Source organism: Vicugna pacos, chromosome 6 (genome assembly GCF_048564905.1).
Source record: "Vicugna pacos chromosome 6, VicPac4, whole genome shotgun sequence".
NCBI lineage: Eukaryota > Metazoa > Chordata > Mammalia > Artiodactyla > Camelidae > Vicugna > Vicugna pacos.
In genome coordinates, this window is record NC_132992.1 from 60,433,280 (window position 1) to 60,452,456 (window position 19,177).

Sequence of the window (19,177 nt, forward strand, 5' to 3'; positions counted from 1 at the left end):
TTATTCATCATCTATTTTCCTTTCTTTTGAAATAGAAACATAATATTTCTTTTAGAAACTATTTTGTCTGACTCCATGCAGTCTTTGTGGAACCATCAATCAAGGTACCAAGGAGTAAGCACACGTGCTAAGTTAGGCCCATCAGGCTTTCTTAGAAATTTTAATCTTTAGCAGAGTGATAAAAGATAAAAAAAAATTGGCAGAACCCTGAAGAGACCTAGATTCCTGGAATTTCTCTGGTCCCTATTCTTCTTAAGCCCTAATTGTTCAATTTTTGCTTCTATTTTACAGGCTATTCCCATTCTTCCAATAAATCCTCACCTCCTACCAACCTTTCATTTTGGCTTCACTCGGGAAAAGTCAGTTTCTATTCCTTACAAACAAAGAAATTTAAGGTATATATATGTAAAAGAGAACTAGAATGGCTATTTCTAGATTTTCTTCTCAAAATAAGTGGAGATTAACAAAAAAGGAAAGGTATGGTGTATAAAATTTAAGCACTCCCTTCTTCCATATGTAAGCTAATCATGTTCTACATAAAACTACAATTAATTTAATATCCACATATCAATGATATTATTATATGATAGATACTAATATATCTATCTTATATGCAACATATATAAATAAAATTATGTAATTACATTATGTTATGTGTATTAAAATAAATATTACATATATTAAATTTAATAACTATGTATCTTAATCTTATAGTGAGATGAGATATAGCAAAGTATACAATACTATTTTTTCATGAAAAAAGTTAATAGAAAAACAATGATCAGGCACTTCTCAAGCTACTAGATTAATATTTACTAAATTTAATATCACTTTCTAAAATAGATATTATATTAATTTGAAAAAACATATTATAAAAACTTTATCTCTAATTCCTTGGTAATAGCTGATACAGTCGTTTCTAAAATAACCTACCCTAAAGCAGTTCTCATAGTTGACTCATAATAGAAAAAATTAACAACACATTTAAACTACTTGCTTATAAACGTAAACGTAGGCACATTTTGTGTTATTTTTCTTATGTGTTTGTAATATAGAATCTAGAGACATTTAATACAAAGGATTCTTATTAGTGGTTTATAAATCCATGCTTATTAATATTATAATAAAAATACATGCATTTGCATCTGATTTTATATCTTAACTTACAAAGATGTGGCAAGCATTGACCATCAAATGTCATCTCTCATATATTGATAGCCCAGAGAAAAGGTAACTATATTTGAAGTCCTGGAAAAAACTGCTAAGCCTTCAGCATTCTCTTGTCAAAGTAATCATCATGATTAACAAGAAGCAATAAATGACAAAACCCAGGAATGCAAACAGTTGTTTTACATTATGTCAGTACTTAAAATTGATCTAGTCACTATGTTTATTCTCTGATGATCATAATTCTGAAGTGCCATATCCTTTAAGAATTAAAGGAAAATATATTTGAAGTCCTATGAACTTCCAAATAGTTGGATTGGTCTTGGTTTTATGAATAGGAAGAAACAGATTATGAAATATGTCCAATTAGGTAAATTAAAGAATTATTCCTTTTATACAGCTTTTTTGTATCCTTTGTTATCTAAACCAGAAAATACTCAGCTGTGTTAATGGAGAGGTGAAAATTCTTAAGAAGTGAAATGGAAGTGGTATACATCAAGAGAGCAAGCATATCAGTGTACTTTCTAGAATCCTTGTTCTGTTTCAGGCCACCTGTACCGTCCAAAAAGAAATAATTTTTCTCCTTATATAAAGAAAAGACTTGATGCATAGTTACAGATATTGTTTTTATTTGGGGCAAAAGATGCTGCATCATTATTCAATACAAAATATAATAACAATTTCTAGGGCCTATTTCCCTAGGTTTTATAGGCCTATAAATTTCAGTAGTCTTCAAAAAGAATTTTAATCATTTACTCAACAAAAATTTATAGAGTATTATTATGTGAAAAGTCCTGTGCAAGATGTTTTGGAGACTGCATTGAACAAGACAGACTCGATCCCTTACCTTCTGGAAACTCTAGTCCAGTAGCAGATACAAATATTGAAAAATTAAGTACATAATTCTTCATATAATTAAAATTCTGATGTTACATGAAGGAGGAATGCAACAAGTTACGAGAGGTATCCTAACAGTCCACGGCAAGGAGAGAAACATCGTTGAGGAAGTGACATGAAAAAGTGAGAATATTAGTAAGAAAGCATATGATTCTAATCAGAGATGAAGCCAAATCTATGATTTCTTCTGTGTTTAAGTTAGTGTGAGTTGGGTGTCTGTTTCTTACATCTGAGAATTCTAATGTGCCATTTAATGCCAAATAAGATGTAGCATCACTTTTGATCAAAATATTTGAAGAAAAGACTATTATTATTAGAATTTAGGTTACTATTTGAAGTTTATTTCAGATTGCAATTCATTTTTCTCAGGTAAATTTTCTCAAGTTCGTTCTCTAAAGAAAACGTAACAATTTAATGGTGATAAATGTCACAGCTATAATTTTTTTTTTGCTTAAAAAACAGAAAAAGTATACTTCAGATCAAACTAATTATCTATTATGCATAAATATTTCAACTTCAAGGATTTGTAAATAACTTTAAAGAATATCTAAGAATACTTTTCAAATTATCATCTGCACATATACTTACCAAGTCTATATATTATATGCTACATAGTAACTTAGTAAACATTTATAGGTCATCTATTAAGAGCTAGGCCTTAGGAATTTAAAGATTATAAAGACCACATCCTGCTCTCAAGCAGCTCATATCTAGGATTATGAGAAAGTTCTCAGGAAAAATTGTAACCTATAAAAAGTAGTGCTAGACACTGGTGACATTAAAACGATTAAGAGCTAGTCTTTGATATGTAGGACTTACTAGCCTACTGGCATAGTTATCTCATGCCATTCACCTTTCTCCAACAAATATTTATTTATGCAAGTTTTGTGTACTGCCTATCAATCCCACTTAGTGGACCTTTTGTTTTTCCTTTTTTTGAGGTATAATTGATTTAAAATGTTGTGTTCATTTCTGGTGTATAGCATAGTGATTCAGTTACACACACACACACACACACACACACACACACATTCCTTTTCATATCCTTTTTCATAATAGGCTATTACAAGGTATTGAATATAGTTTCCTGTGCTATACAGTATGATCTTGTTTATCTATTTTAAATATAGTAGTTGGGGGGGAGGGTACAGTTCAAGCAGTAGAGTGGCATGCTTAGCATGCACGAAGTCCTGGGTTCAATCCCCAGTACCTCCTCTAAAAATAAATAAACCTAATTACCTCCCCCTGCAGAAAAAAAAAGAAAGAAAGAAAGAAAGAAAGAAAAAGAAATTTTAAAAAATTAAAAAAAAATAAAGTTAATTTCTAATCAATCAATCAATCAATCAATAAAGTAGTATCTGCATATCCTTAACTCCCAATTTATTCCTCCCCATAGTAACCATAAGTTTGTTTTCTATGTCTGTGAGTCTGTCTCTGTTTTATAAATAAGTTCATTTGTGTCCTTTTTTTAGATTCCACATATAAGTGATATCATATGGTATTCTTTCTCTTTCTGGCTTACTTCACTTAGTATGATGATCTCCAGGTCCGTCCATGTTTCTGCAAATGGCATTATTTTATTTTTTTTTTATGACAGAATAGAGAGCCTAGAAATAAAGCCACACATCTATGGTCAGTTAATCTTCAACAAAGGAGGAAAAATGGAGAAAGGACAGTCTCTTTGACAATTGGTGTTGGAAAAGCTGGACAGCTGCATGTAAATCAATGAAATTAGAACACTGCCTCACACTATACATAAAAATAAATTCAAAATGGCTTAAAGGCTTAAATATAAGATACCATAAATCTCCTAGAAGAGAACATAGGCAGAATATTCTGATACAAATCATAGCAATATTTCTCCTAGGGTAGTCTATCAAGGCAACAGAAATAAAAGCAAAAATAAACAAGTAGAACCTAATTAAACATATAAGCTTTTGCACAGCAAAGGAAACCATAAACAAAACAAAAAGACAACTTACAGATGGAAGAAAATATTTGCAAATGATGCAACTGAAAAGGGCTTATTTTCCAAAATATACAAACAGCTCATAAAACTCAGTAACAAAAAAGAAAAATAACCCAATCAAAAAGTTGGCAGAAAACCCAAATAGACATTTCTCCAAAGAATATACAGATAGCCAACAGGCACATGAAAAAATGTTCAGTGTTGCTAATTATTAAAGAAATGCAAATCAAAACCACAATGAGGTACCACCTCACACCAGTCAGAATGGCCATCATTAAAAAGTCCACAAACAATAAATGCTGGAGAGGGTGTGGAGAAAAGGGAACCCTCCTGCACTGTTGGTGGGAATGTAGTTTGATGCAGCCATTCTGGAAAACAGTATAGAGATTCCCTAAAAAACTGAAAATAGACTTACTCTATGATCCAGCAATTTCACTCCTGGCCATACATCCAAAGGAACGTCTAATTCGAAAAGATACATGCACTTCAGTGTTCGTAGCAGCACTATTTACAGTAGCCAAGACATGGAAGCAACCTAAATGTCTATTGACAGATGACTGGATAAAGAAATTATGGTATAACATATACATATATATATACACATACGTATATATGTATATGTTATATACATAAGAATTGTTTCTTGAACTATTATTAAGTTAGCCACATTTTCACTTTTGAGATCCTTTTATTTCCTACCCAGCACGTACAGAGAGTAAGAGAGAAACTAATTCAATAGATGTAGGCTATTATTAATTATTAAAAAACTCAATGCACAATTCAAATATCTTTATATTATCAGAAGGCATCAATTAGTTATGAAGGGCAAAAATTAAAAATGAGATTTGGGAGTAAATATTTTAATGTCACTCTTTTACAATGTGTTGGAAGGCAAATATTACTTTCTTGGCTAGGAAAAACATGCATAACTTTTGCAAATAGTTATTTTTCAGACCCATTTGGACCGTGGTGTAACTGAACTAATATAAAATGCTTTCCTATTCAATACTTGCTTTATTAATGGGCAGGCTCTAGAAGTTAATTTAAAATAGCGTTTGTTTCTATCATTTGACATGTTTAACATTTCTTAACAAATGTTTTTAAAACCTTACCATCAAATTACCTTATCACATTTGGCATGAAAGTCTCCACTATCTCTAAACAAATTAGACCACCATTCTTAAAGCACTTACCCTGAGCTAAATACCAAGCAAAACACTTTAATAATCCCAACAACCCTCTTTGACAGGTAGGATCATCAACTCCATTTTAAAACTGGGCAAACTAAAACAAAGATGATAAATAATTGGCTCAGAGTCACACTTTGGCATGAATTCATTCAGTTTTTAAACCCAGAGAGGAACTCCAGGGCCCACACTCTCAACCATTATTCAATACATCATCTATCTTTTCTCTGCTATAGTCTCTATGATTCATCAACATGGAGCTATACATATTTAAGGAGAAAACACTTCCTAAAACACACCAAAAAATCTTAAAAAGTGAGCTGATACACTTTGTAAAAATAACCTTCTAAAAACTAAAGTAGTTTAAAGTTCAAAAAAGAGCATCATATTCATATCAAATCAAAAAAGTACACTATTAAAGACACAATGTTTTAAGAGAAAAATTCTTAGCAAGATGTTAACATGAGAATACAAACTGATATATCTAGAAGAACTGCTGAGCTGCAAACAACCTGGGTGTGAGTCAGAGAATATTAGGACAGGCCTGTCCACCAGAGATACAGACTTGATCGCATGTGACTTGTGTCAACTTTGGAGAAATCAAGAGCAAAATATAAAAGCAAGGCAATGGGAGTGTTTCTAAATGAGCCATTCAGCCTCTAAGGCAAGTTATATGGCAGCAATTGAAATTCAAAGGGAAAGCATCAGCATCCAAGTCAGGCTTATACACTGCTTGTTCGTTCATTCCTTCAAATATCAGATAAACTGTATTTTTAAAATACTAATAATACCATTTCAAAATTACTAACAATCTCTGGTCAGCTAGCAGTTACTAAAACTCTAGTCAGTCTCTTGTTTGAGCCCCTAAAATTATAGTACCTACTTAGCCACAATAAATAAAAAATTAATTTATATTTTTCCATTACCCAAAAAAGGACTTACAATCCTGCAATCAGAAACATAGTAGAAAGCTTAAAGCTTTGTGTGTGTGTGTGTATGTGTGCAGGTGTTGTTCAAATTTTCTATTGATTTTTTAATAGACATTTTTAGAGTAGTTTTAGGTTCACAGCAAAACTGAGCAAAAGGTAGAAGTTATCTGTATACCCCCTACCCCAACACATGCATGGTCCCCACCATTATCAACATTAACCACCAGAGTTGTACGTTTGTTATAATCAATGAGCCTACACTGATATATCATCATCACCCAAAGTCCATAGCTTACCTTAGGGTTCATGCTTTGTGTTGTACATTCTATAGGTTTTAAAAAATTTATAATGTCGTATTCATCATTATATTATTATACAGAGTTTTTTCACTGCCCTAAAAATACTCTGTGCTCTGCCTATTTATCCTTTCCTTTCTCCTGACCCTGCACAACTGCAGATCTTTTCACTATCTCCATAGTTTTGCCTTTTCCAGAATGTCATATAGTAGGAATCATACAGTATGCAGTCTTTCCAGACTGGCTTCTTTCACTTAGAAATATGCATATAAGTTTTCTCCATGCCTTTTCATAGCTTGATAGGTGGTTTCTTTTTGACAATGAATAATCTTCTATTATCCGGATGTACCACAGTTTACTTATCCCTTCACCTACTAAAAAACATCTTGGTTGCTTCCAAGTTTTGGCAGTTACGAATAAAGCTGCTATAAGCATCCATGTACAGGTTTTTGTGTGGACAGAATTTGCACTTCCTGTGAGTAAATACCAAGAAGCACTATATTGCTGGATAATATGGTAAGAGTGTGCTTAGTTTTATAAGAAACTGCTAAACTGTCTTTGAAAGTGGCTGTAACAGTTGGCATTACCACCAGCAAAGAATGAGAGTTCCTGTTGCTCCACATCTTTGTCAGCAATTGGTGTTGTCAATGTTCTAGATTTTGGCCATGTTGATAGCTGTGCAGTGGTACCACAATTGTTGTTTTAAATGCATTTCTCTGATGATGTATGATTTGGAGCATCTTTTCATGTGTTTATATGCCACCTATCTTCTTGGTGAGGTGTCTGTTCAGATATGTGACCCATTTTTAATTGGGTGGTTAGTTTTTTTATTGTTGAGTTTTAAGAGTTCTTTGTATGTTTGGGTAACAGTCCTTTATCAGATATGTCTTTTGCAAATATTTTCTCCCAGCCTATGGTTTATGTTCTCATTCTCTTGACAGTATCCTTTGCACAGTAGACATTTTTAGTTTTAATGAAGTTCATCTTATCAATTATTTCTTTCATGGATTGTGTTTTTGGTATTGTATCTAAAAAGTTATCACCAAGAAATGGAGAAGATGGCACAGGAGGAAGACCCTGAGCTCACCTCCTTCCACAGGCACATGAAAGTTACAGTTACTTACAGAACAACTATCTATGAAAGCAACCTGAATATTAACAGAAAAGATTTTTTACAACTAAAGATATAAAGAAAGAACTACAATACAGATAGGAGGGATGAAGATGTGGTGTAGTCAAAACCCACTCTCCCAAGTAAGTAATCCAAAAAAGAGAGGACAATAATAATTGCAGAGGTTCTTTTCAAGGATTGAAGGGTCTGAGCCCCACACTGGGCTCTTCAGCCCAAGGGTTCTGCATTGAGAAGACAAGCCCCCAGAACATGTGGCTTTGAAGACTCCAAGGAAAGCCAGATGGCTGTAGGAAATAAGAAACTTTGCTCTTAAAGGTTGCACATAAAATCCCACACACTCCAGAACCCAGTGCAGATGTATTACTTTGAAAGGAGCCTGGGTAAGACCCACTTCCTAATTTTGGAGAGCTTCTTGGAGAGGCAGGAGGCAGCTAGGGCTCCCTGTGGGGACACAGCATTAGTGGCAACCATTTTGGGGATCTTGTTCTACCACAAGGACAATGATGCTGGAAAGTGCCATTCTAGAGTCCTCCCTCTACCTTATTAGCACCATGGGCTTAACCACCTACCGGAAGGCCAACACCAGCCCTGGAATCCCCCCAGCATACAGCCAGCCACTTCAAGACCTGGGCCGGCAGGTGGGCAGGCACTAGCCCTGGGCATCCCCAGGCCCCACTCACCAGTGGGCTAGAACCATTGCATGAGGCAATGCATGGTAGACAACCAGGCAAGAGGCCAGTCCTGCCTAACAGTGTGCTCACAGTTGTCATTCCTGCCACAATAGAAGGCCCATGCAGCCAACACAGGGGGAACCCCTAGAGCATATTGTTCTAGTGACCAGAGGGGAGTGCACTGTTGGGCCCCACAGGACATCTCCTACATAAGGCCAGTTCTCCAAGACTGGGAAATTTAACCAATCTACTAATACACAGAAATAAGGAGAAAATTAGGTAAAATGAGGAGACAGAGGAAAATGCTCCAAATGAAGGAACAAGACAAAACTGCAGAAGAACTAAGTGAAATGGAGATAAGCAGTCTACCTGATAATGAGTTCAAAACAATGATCATAAACATTCTCAACAAACTTGCAAGAAGAATGCATAAACACCCTGAGAAGTTTAACACAGAGTTAGAATATGTAAAGAAGAACCAAACAGAACTGAAGAATATAAACCAAGATTAAAAAAAAAAAAACTAGAAGAAAATAACAGTAGATTAGATGATACAGAGGAACAGATCAGTGAACTGGAAGACAGAGTAGTGAAAATCACCCAAGTGAACAGAAAAAAGACAGAAGTTTTAAAAACAAAGATAGTTTAAGAGATCACTGGGACAACATCAAGCATACTAACATTCATATTATAGGGGTCCCAGAAGGAGAAGAGAAAGGGCAGAGAAATTACTTGAAGCATAATAGATGAAACTTCCCTAAATCTAAATTAGGAAAGGAAACAGACATTCCAGTCCAAGGAGCACAGAGAATCCTAAACAACATAAACTCAAAGAGGTCCACACCAAGACACACTATAATTAAAAAGGCCAAAATTAAACACAAAGAGAGATTCTTAGAAGCAGCAAGGGAAAAGCAACATGTTACATACAAGGGAAACACCATAAGACTATAAGCTGACTTTTCAGCAAAAATTTTGCAGGCCAAAAGGGAGTGGCATGTTATATTCAAAGTGATGAAAGGGAAAAACCAACAACCAAGAATACTCTACCTGCCAAGGCTATCATTCAGATTTGAAGGAGAGATAAAGAGTTTTAATATATGTATTTTGTTATATATAAGCCTCATGATAACCACAAACCAGAAGTCTGTAATAGACATGTACACACAAAAAGAAAGGAATCCAAACATAACACTCATCAAATCACAAGGGAAGACAGCAAGAGGAGAAAGGAACAAAAAACAACTACAAAACAACCAGAAAACAATAAACAAAATGGCAATAAGCACATACCTCTCAATAATTACTTTAAATGTAAATGGACTAAATCCTCCAATCAAAAGACATAGAGTGGCTGAATGGATAGAAACAAGACCCGTATATATGCAGCCTACAAGAGACTCACTTCCGATCTAAAGACAAACAGACTGAAAGTGAGGGGAGGGAAAAAAGTACTTCACGCAAATAGACACAAAAAGAAAGCTAATGTACTAATAATTATATCAGACCAAATAGACTTTAAATCAAAGTCTGTAACAAGAGACAAAGAAGGACATGATATAATGATCAAGGGACTTATCCAACAAGAAGATAAAACAATTGTAAATATATATGCACCCAACATAGGAGCACCTAAATACATAAAGTAAATATTAACAAACAGAAACAGAGAAATTGATAGTAACATAATAATAGTAGGAAATCTTAATACACTACTTATATCAATGGGCAGATCATCCAGATGGAAAACTAATTAGGAAACATTGGTCTAACAATACATTGGACCAGATGGACTTAATAGCTCTATCTAGGACATTCCATCCAAAAACAGCAGAACACATATTCTTTTCAAGTGCACATGGAACATTCTTCAGGGCAGGATACAAATTCTTAAATTTAAGAAAACTGAAATCACATCCAGCATCTTACCTGACCATTAGAATATAAAACCAGAAATCACCAACAAGAAAAAAACTGAAGAAACAAACACATGGAGGCTAAACCATATGCTCCCAAGCAACCAATGAGTCACTGAAGAAACTAAAGAGAAAATAAAAATATATACCTGGATCTACTATACTTCAATTACAAATACCTGTAGACAAATAAAAATGGAAACACAAGGACCTAAAATCTGTGGGACACAGCAAACGCAGTTCTAAGAGGGAAGTTTATAGCAACACAAGCTATCTCAGGAAACAAGAAAAATCTCAACTTAATTTTACTCCTAAAGGGACTACAAAAGAATTAAAAAATCCCTAAAGTTAATAGAAGGAAAGATGTAGTAAAGATCAGAACACAAATAAATGAAATAGAGACTAAAAAAAAAAAAAAAAAAACCAGAAATGACCAATGAGACTAAGAGCTAGTTCTTTGAAAAGAGAAACAAAATTGATAAATCTTTTAGCCAGAGCCACCAAGAAAAAAAGAGACAGGATCCAAATATGATCAGAAATGAAAGAGATGTTACAACTAGCATCACAGAAATGTAAGGAATCATGGGTGATTACTACCCATTGGTTTATTATTACAAATAATTATAAACCAATAAAATGGACAACCTAGAAGAAATGGATAAGTTTCTACAAATGCACAATCTCCTAAGGCTGAGTCAGGAAGAAACAGAAAATATTAATAGACTAATTATCAGTACTAAAATTGAATCAGTAATAAAACTTTCCAAGAGACAGAAGTCCAGGACCAGACTGATTCACAGGTAAATTCTACTAAACATTAAAAGAGCAATTGCTACCTGTCCTTCTCAAACTATTCCAAGAAATTAAAGAGGATGGAACACTTTCAAACTCATTCTACAAAGTCAGCATCACACTGACACCAAAACCAGATAAAGGCACCACAAAAACAAAAACAAAAACTGTAGGCCAATTTCACTGATGAACATAAATGCAAAAATCCTCACAAAATATTAGCAAACCAAATTAAACAATACATTGATCAACACCATGATCAAGTGGTTCAATACCCATAAATCAATCAATGTGATATACCACACTAACAAATTGAAGAACAAAAATATTATAATCATCTCAATATATACAGAAAACACTTTCGACAAAATTGAACACCCATTTATGATAAAAACTCTCAATAAAGTGGGTATAGAGGGAACCATATCTCAACATAATAAAGGCCATATATGACAAACCCACAGCTAACACCATCCTCAATGGTGAAAAATTGAAAGCATTTCCTCTAATATCAGGAAGAAAACAGGGATATCCCCTCTCACCACTTATATTCAATACAGTATTGGAAGTCCTAGCCACAGAACAGGATAAGAAAAAATAAATAAAAAGGAATGTAAATTGGAAAGGAAGAAGTAACATTGTCACTGTTTGAGATGACATGATATTATATATAGAAAATCCTAAAGACATCACCAAAAAACTATTAGAACCCATGAATTTAGTAAAGTTGCAGGATACAAAATTTATATACAATATTGTGTTGCTCAATACCACTAAAACCATTTCTATACACTAACAACGAACCACCAGAAAGTGAAATTAAGAAAACAATCCCATTTACAATTGCACCAAAATAATAAAATGCCTAGGAATAAATCTAACCAAAGACCTATACTCGGAAAATTGTAAGACACTGATGAAAGAAACTGAACATGACACAAGCAAATGTAAAGATATACTATTCTCATGGACTGAAAGAAACAATATTGTTAAAATGACCATACTACACACACAGATTCAATGCAATCCTTATAAAGATTCCAATGGCATTTTTCACAAAAGTAGAATAAATAATTCTAAAATTTGTATGGAAACATAAACGACCTCAAATAGCCAAAACAATTTTGAGAAAGAAGAACAAAGATGGAGGTATCATGCTCCCTATTTCAAACTATCCTACAATGCTAGTAATCAAAACAATATGGTAGTGGTGCAAAAACAGGCACATAAAGCAATGGAACAGAATAGAGAGCCCAGGAATAAATTCATACTTATATTGTCAAATTAGACTATAACAAAGGAGGCGAGAAGATACAACAGGGAAAAGTCAGCCTCTTCAATAAACGGTATTGGGAAAATGAGACAGTTACACAAAAAAGAATCAAACTGGACTACTTTCTCACACCATACACACACAAAAAAACCCTCAAAATGGATCAAAGACTTACATATAAGACCTCAAACCATAAAACTCTTAGAAGAAAACATAAGCAGTACACTCTTTGATGTCAGTCTTAGCAATATTTTTAAAATCTGTCTCCTCAAGGCGAGAGAAACAAAAGCGAAAATAAACTAAAAAACTGCACAGTGAAGGAAACTACTGACAAAACAAAAAGGCAACCTACCACACTGATATTTGTAAATGATACATCTGATATGAGGTTAATATCTAATATATATAAAGAACACACACACCTCAATATCCAAAAAACAATCCATTTAAAAAATGGGCAGAATACCTTTTTTTCCAAGGAAGACATACAAATGGTCAACAGACACATAAAAATATACTTAATATCACTAAAATCATCACAGAAATGCAAATCAAAACCACAATAAGGTATCACCTTATACACTTCAGAATGGCTATTATCAAAAAGACAAGAAATAACAAGTGTTGGCAAGGATATGGAGAAAAGGGAACCCTTGTGTATTGTTCATGAGAATGTACATTGGTACAGCCAGTATGGAAAACAATATGGAAGCTCCTCAAAAGATTAAAACAGAACTACTACATGATGCAGCAATTCCATCTCTGGGTATGCATCCAAAGAAAATAATCATTCAAATAATATATACACCCCAATGTTCATTGCAGTATTATTTGTAATAGCCAAGATATGGAAGCAACCTAAGTGCCCATTAATAGCTGAATAGGTAAAGAAGATGTGGTATACACATACAATGGAATATTACTCCAAAGAACTAAGTCTTGCCATTTGCAACATGAATGGACCTAGGGGCTATTAGGCTAAGTGAAATAAGTCAGACAGAGAAAGACAAATACTATATGATTCCACTTATATGTGGAAGCTAAAAGACAAAACAATATAGAAACGGACACATAGACACACACACACAAAAAAACCAAACAACAACTGGTGGCTGCCAGAAGGGAGTTTGGGTGGGCAAAATGGGTGAAGGGGATCAAGGGGCAAAAACTTACAGTTATAAAATAAGTTAAGTCTCTGGGACGTAATGTACAGCATAGGGAATATAGTCAATAATACTGTAATAACTTTGGTGACAGATGGTTACTAAACTTACCATGGTGATCTATTCATAATGTGTATAAATGTCAAAACTCTGTTGTACGCCTGACATGCATATAATATTGTATGTCAACTATACTTCAATTATTTTTAAAAAAGCAAAAGAAATTTAGTTTTTTAAAAATACTTAAAATAGAAAAATAAAGGTGGTCCCCCAGATGTAAAAGGCCTCAGAAGGTTTACTGACTTTTCAAGAATCATCCAGGAAAACACTCTTGGAGGACATACTTGAGCATAAAAAGAAATATGTCCAGGAATATACAATGAAATATGGGGAGTAAGGGAGAATATATGTCAAGTCCTAAAATTTACTACTATCTAAATAAATAAACAAAAAAACCATATAACATATGACTGACCAATTACTTTTCAATATCCAGTTTCCTCATCTTGCTTAGTTAATAAAACCCTGGGTAATGTGCTCACCTAAAAACTCACATTTCTCAGCATCCCTTACAGTTATATAGAGCCTTGTGATAACTTCATTCTGACCAATAAAGCAAAAGCCACAATATTTTGTGGGACTATTAAAGGGAATATGTGCAGAGATTACTAGAATGAATTTAAAAGAAAGAGCCAACCATATGCTATCTGCAAGAGATAAACTTCACATATAAAGACACAAGACAGGTTGAAAATAAACGGATGTAGGAGATAAAGCATGAAAACAATAGCTATATTAATATCCTATAGAACAGAATTCAAGAAAAAAATTATTAGTAGAGTTAAAGGAAAAGATTTCATACCAATTCATCAGAAAGATATAACAATCATAATGTATATAAACTCAATGACAATGTTTTAAAATACACGAAACAAAAATGAACAAAATTAAAGGTAGAAACAGACAGAAACACAGTCATGGTTTTTAATACCCTCTTCTTAGCAATTGAGAGCAAAGATAAAGATGATCTGAACAACACCATCAAACACCTTGACCTAACTGATAAAAACTACTATGCTACACTCAGCAACTATCAAATAACACTCTTCAAATACACATAATTTGTTTACAAAATTATACTATATGTGGGTCCACAGAAGTCTGAAATTTAAAAGAATGGAAATCATACTCTGAATGATTCCAATGGAATTAAATTAGATGCCAGTAAAAATAAGATATTTACAAAATCTCCAAATATTTGGAAGTTAAACAATGCATTTCTAAATAATTCATAGGTCAAAGAAGAAACTGAAAGAGACATTTAAGAAATATTTTGAACTAATTGATAATAAAAATATATATCATATAAGATTTTCTAGGATATAGCTAGAAGAAGTGCTTAAAGAAATTTATAGCTTTAAATGCTTATACAGTTGATCCCTGAACAATACATTTGAACTGTGTGAGCCCACTTATACACTTACACATGGATGTTTTTCAATAATTATGTGCTACAGGATTGCATGATCTGCAGTTTGTTGAATCCATGGATGTAGAATTGTGGCTACTGAGGGCTTGCTGTAAAGTCATACCAGATTTTTGACTGTGTGGAGGGTCGCTCCTAACTACCATGTTGTTCAAGGGTCAACTATATTAGAAAGAAGTAAGGAATAAAATAAGTGATCTATGTTTGTGTCTTAAAAAGCTAGAAAAAGAAAACAGTAAACCCAAAGTAATCCAAAGGAAAAAAATAGAGCAGAAATCAACAAAATAGGGGGAAAAAACCAATAGAAAAAATGAACAGATCCAAAAGCTAGTTCTTTGAAAACATCAACAAAATCAATAAGCTCCAAGCTGAATTGATTAAAAAGACAGAGAACAGAAATTTCCCATATCAGGAGTGGAAGATGGATTACCACAACAGATTCTGAAAGGATAATAAGGAAATTTTATGAACAGCTTTATACTAATAAATTCAACAGTATAGATGAAACTGATAAAGTCTTTGAAAAATACAAGTAATCATTTCTCCCAGTTTCCACTAACTAAAACATAACAGAAAAAGTTGAGAGAGTATTCATGAGATGTGGACAATATCAAAGGGTTTAAAATACACATCATTGGAATCCCAAAAGGAAAGAAGAGAAAATATAGGGCAGAAGAAATGTTTGAAGAAACAATGACCAAAAAATTTCCAAATTAATAAGTAACCAACAAGCCCAAGGGATCATGTAATCTTAGAGAATTCCAAGCAAGATAAATACCCAACAAATAAACAAACAAGCAAAACTCCTAGGTACATAATATCCTAGCTGCTGAAAAATATCAAAGAGAAAATCTTAAGAGGCACCCAAAGAGAAAAAAGACATTATATACAGCAAACAAAGATAAGAATTACTGTAGACTTCCATTAAGAAATCATGCAAACAATGGAATGACATCTTTAAAATGCTGAAGGGAAAAAAAAAAAAAGCCCTGGCAACCCAGAATCCTACACCTGGTGAGAATATCTTTCAAAGATAAAGGAGAAACAAAGAATTCTTATGAAAAGTAACTTACTTGTCAGCAGACCTGTAAGAAACCTTAAAGGAAATTCTTTAGACAGAAGGACTATGCCAGACAGAAACTTAGACTTACACAAAGAAATAAGAGCCTTTGAAATTGAATAAAAGATGGTAAAACTAAATTATTTCCCTCTATTTAACTTATATAAAAGATAACTGACTAAAGCAAAAATAATAGTGATATATTATTGTGTATTCTATAGCATACATAAAAGTAAATGTGCAAACACAATAGCCCAGGGGATAAACGGGTAGAATTGGAAATAGACTGTCAATAAGATCCTTACACTACACATGAAGAGGTATAATAGTACTTGAAGGTAGAATCTGACTAATTAAAGATGTATTTTGTAAACCCCAGGGAAACAGAAAAAAATTTTTACAAAGGCATACAAAATAATTCAATAGAAGAAATAGAATGGAATTATAAAAAATTCTCAGTTAACTCAAGAAAAGGCAGAGTAAATAAGATACATGGAACAAGTTTAAAAAAGCATCCAGACGGTACGTTTTAATACAACAATCAATAATCACATTAAATCTGAATGGCCTAAACATACCAAAAAAAAAAAAAAAGAGATTATCTAGTTGGATAAAAAAGTAAGACCCTGGGCTAGGGGATACTGTGATGCTGGCGCGAATTCGAGTGAGGCTGGTGGGCTGGGTAGAGTATATTCTTTTGGAGAACTCACCCTTGGCAGCGCTTTCCCTGGAGGTCTCAGCAAGGTAAGCCAAGATGTGTACTTACAAGTACATCCAGGAGCTATGGAGGAAGAAGCAGTGCGATGTCATGTGCTTTCTTCTCAGAGTGGCTGCTGGCAGTATCGCCAGCTCTCCATGCTCCACAGGGCCGCCCACCCCACCCTCCCTGATAAGGCGGCTCAGGCTGGGTTACAAGGCCAAGCAAGGTTATGTCAAACATCTGATTCGTGTGCATTGTGGTGGCTGCAAACACCCAGTTCCTAAGGGTGCCACCTACAGCAAGCCTGTCCACTATGGTGTTAACCAGCTAAAGTTTCCTGAGAGCCTTCAGTCTGTTACCAAGGAGCGAGCTGGATGCCACTGTGGGGCTCTGTGGGTCCTAAATTCTTACTGGGTTGGTGAAGATTCTACATACAAATTCTCTGAGGTTATCCTCATTGATCCACTCCATAAAGCTATCAGAAGAAATCCTGACATCCAGTGGGTCACCAAACCAGTACACAAGAACAGGGAAATGCAAGGGCTGACATCCACAGGCCAAAAGAGCCATGGCTTTGGAAAGGGCCACAAGTTCCACCACACTATTGGTGGTTCTCACCATGCAGTTTAGAGAAGGCACAATAGTCTAGCCCCACTGTTACTGCTAATATAAATAATGTTTGTAAAATTCTTACCTAATAAACAATATAGGACATTCAAAAAAAAAAAAGTAAGACCTGACTATATGTTGTCTACAAAGAAACCCATATTTCTGTGGGAAAAGATAGCCCACATAAACATTAACCAAAAGCAAGCTATTACCATTGGGCAAAGTAGACTTCAGAGGGACATTGTGTAAAGATAAAAAGGTCAGTTCTCCAAGAAGACATGTGACATAAGACATAATCTTCTATGTGTGTATATAGATATACATGAAGCAAAAACTGATAGAACTGAAAGGATAGACAAATGCACAACTGGTATAGCTGAAGACGTCAATACTTCTCTCAGTACCTGACAGAACTACTAGATGGAAAATCAGTCAGATATAGATGACATAAACAACACTATCAACCAATCAGACCTGAAGTTTTTAGAATACTCTACCCCAAAACAGCAGAATATACATTCTTCTCAACTGTACATGAAACTTCTCAATGCATCAAGATACACCATATTCTGGGTCATGAAACAAATTAACAAATTTAAAAGAAAAATCATACGAAGTATTTCTTGGACCATAATGAAATTAAACTAGAAATTAATAACAGAGAGATATCTATAAATCTCTAAATGTACAGAACTTGAACTTCTAAATATTCATGGGTCAAAAAGTAAGTCTCAAAGAAAATTTAAACATTTTATCTAAATGAAAATTAAGATAAAAATATGTCAAAATTTGAGAGATATAGCTAAAGCAGGACTTAGAATAAAATTATAGATTTATAGCATTAAGTGCTTATGAGAAAAGAATAGTCTTAAATTCAAAATATAAGCTTCCATTTTAATAAACCAAAGGAAAAAGGGAAAATTAAAGCCATAGCAAAAAGAAAGAAGGAAATGATAAAGAGTATAAGTCAATGTGATTGAAAACAGAAAAGTAGAGAAAATCAGTATCAAGAGAGAGTTTTAGGGGAAAAAACTAACATTGATAAACCTCTAGGTAAAATGGACTAATTCCTTGAGACACAAATTACCAAAAGCCTTCATGAAGAAATAGATAACCTGAATATTCCTCTGTTAAAGAAACTGAATTCATTGTTTAAAATGATGTAACAGAAAACTCCAGGCCAATATGGTTTCACTGGTAAGTTTTCTTAAACATTTAATTAAAAAATTCTACACAGTCTTCCAGAAAATAAGAGAACAGAACACTTCCCAACTCATTTTATGAGGCCATTATTACCCTAATACCAAAACCAGATAAAGATAATAGAAAAAAGCACAACTACAGATGAAAATTTCTCATGAACATTGCAAGAATCCTCAATAGAATATTATCAACTTGAAATCAGTATATAAGAAGGAAAATACATCAGAATTTATCCCAGGAATGTATGGTTGATTCAACATTTAAAAAGCAATCAGGGTAATCTATCATATTAATAAGCCAAAAGAAAAAACAATATGATCATATCAATTGATGCAGAAAAATAATTTGACAAAATTCAACAGCCATTCATATCAAAAATTAACAGCAAACTAGGAATAGAAAGGAACATTCTCAATCAGATAAAGGCACATATATAGTAATAAATAGATTCAAAAATATATATGGGAAGGCAAAAAACTAGGAGAGCTAAAGTAAGTTTCAAAAAGAACAAAGTTGTACAGTAATCAAAACAGTATGGTACTTGCACAAAACCAGACACAGCAATGTTACAAAATAGAGAGCCCAGAAACACATAGGATCATTAAATCTTAGAGAATTAATTCCAAGCAGGCTAAATACCCAACAAATAAACAAACAAGCAAAACTCCTAGGTACATTATATTCCAACTGCTGAAAATAAATATCAGAGAAAATCATAGAGGCACCC

General features: G+C 33.6%; 1 protein-coding gene and 1 pseudogene across 3 annotated transcripts in view; one reads left to right on the forward strand and one right to left on the reverse strand.

The window, feature by feature from the left end:
• C6H14orf39 (chromosome 6 C14orf39 homolog) overlaps positions 1–19,177 on the reverse strand; it is a 134,960-nt gene that overhangs the window by 31,404 nt on the left and 84,379 nt on the right. The gene's annotated exons all lie outside the window — the stretch shown is intronic.
• On the forward strand, positions 16,693–17,310 carry LOC102530682 (large ribosomal subunit protein eL15-like; annotated as a pseudogene).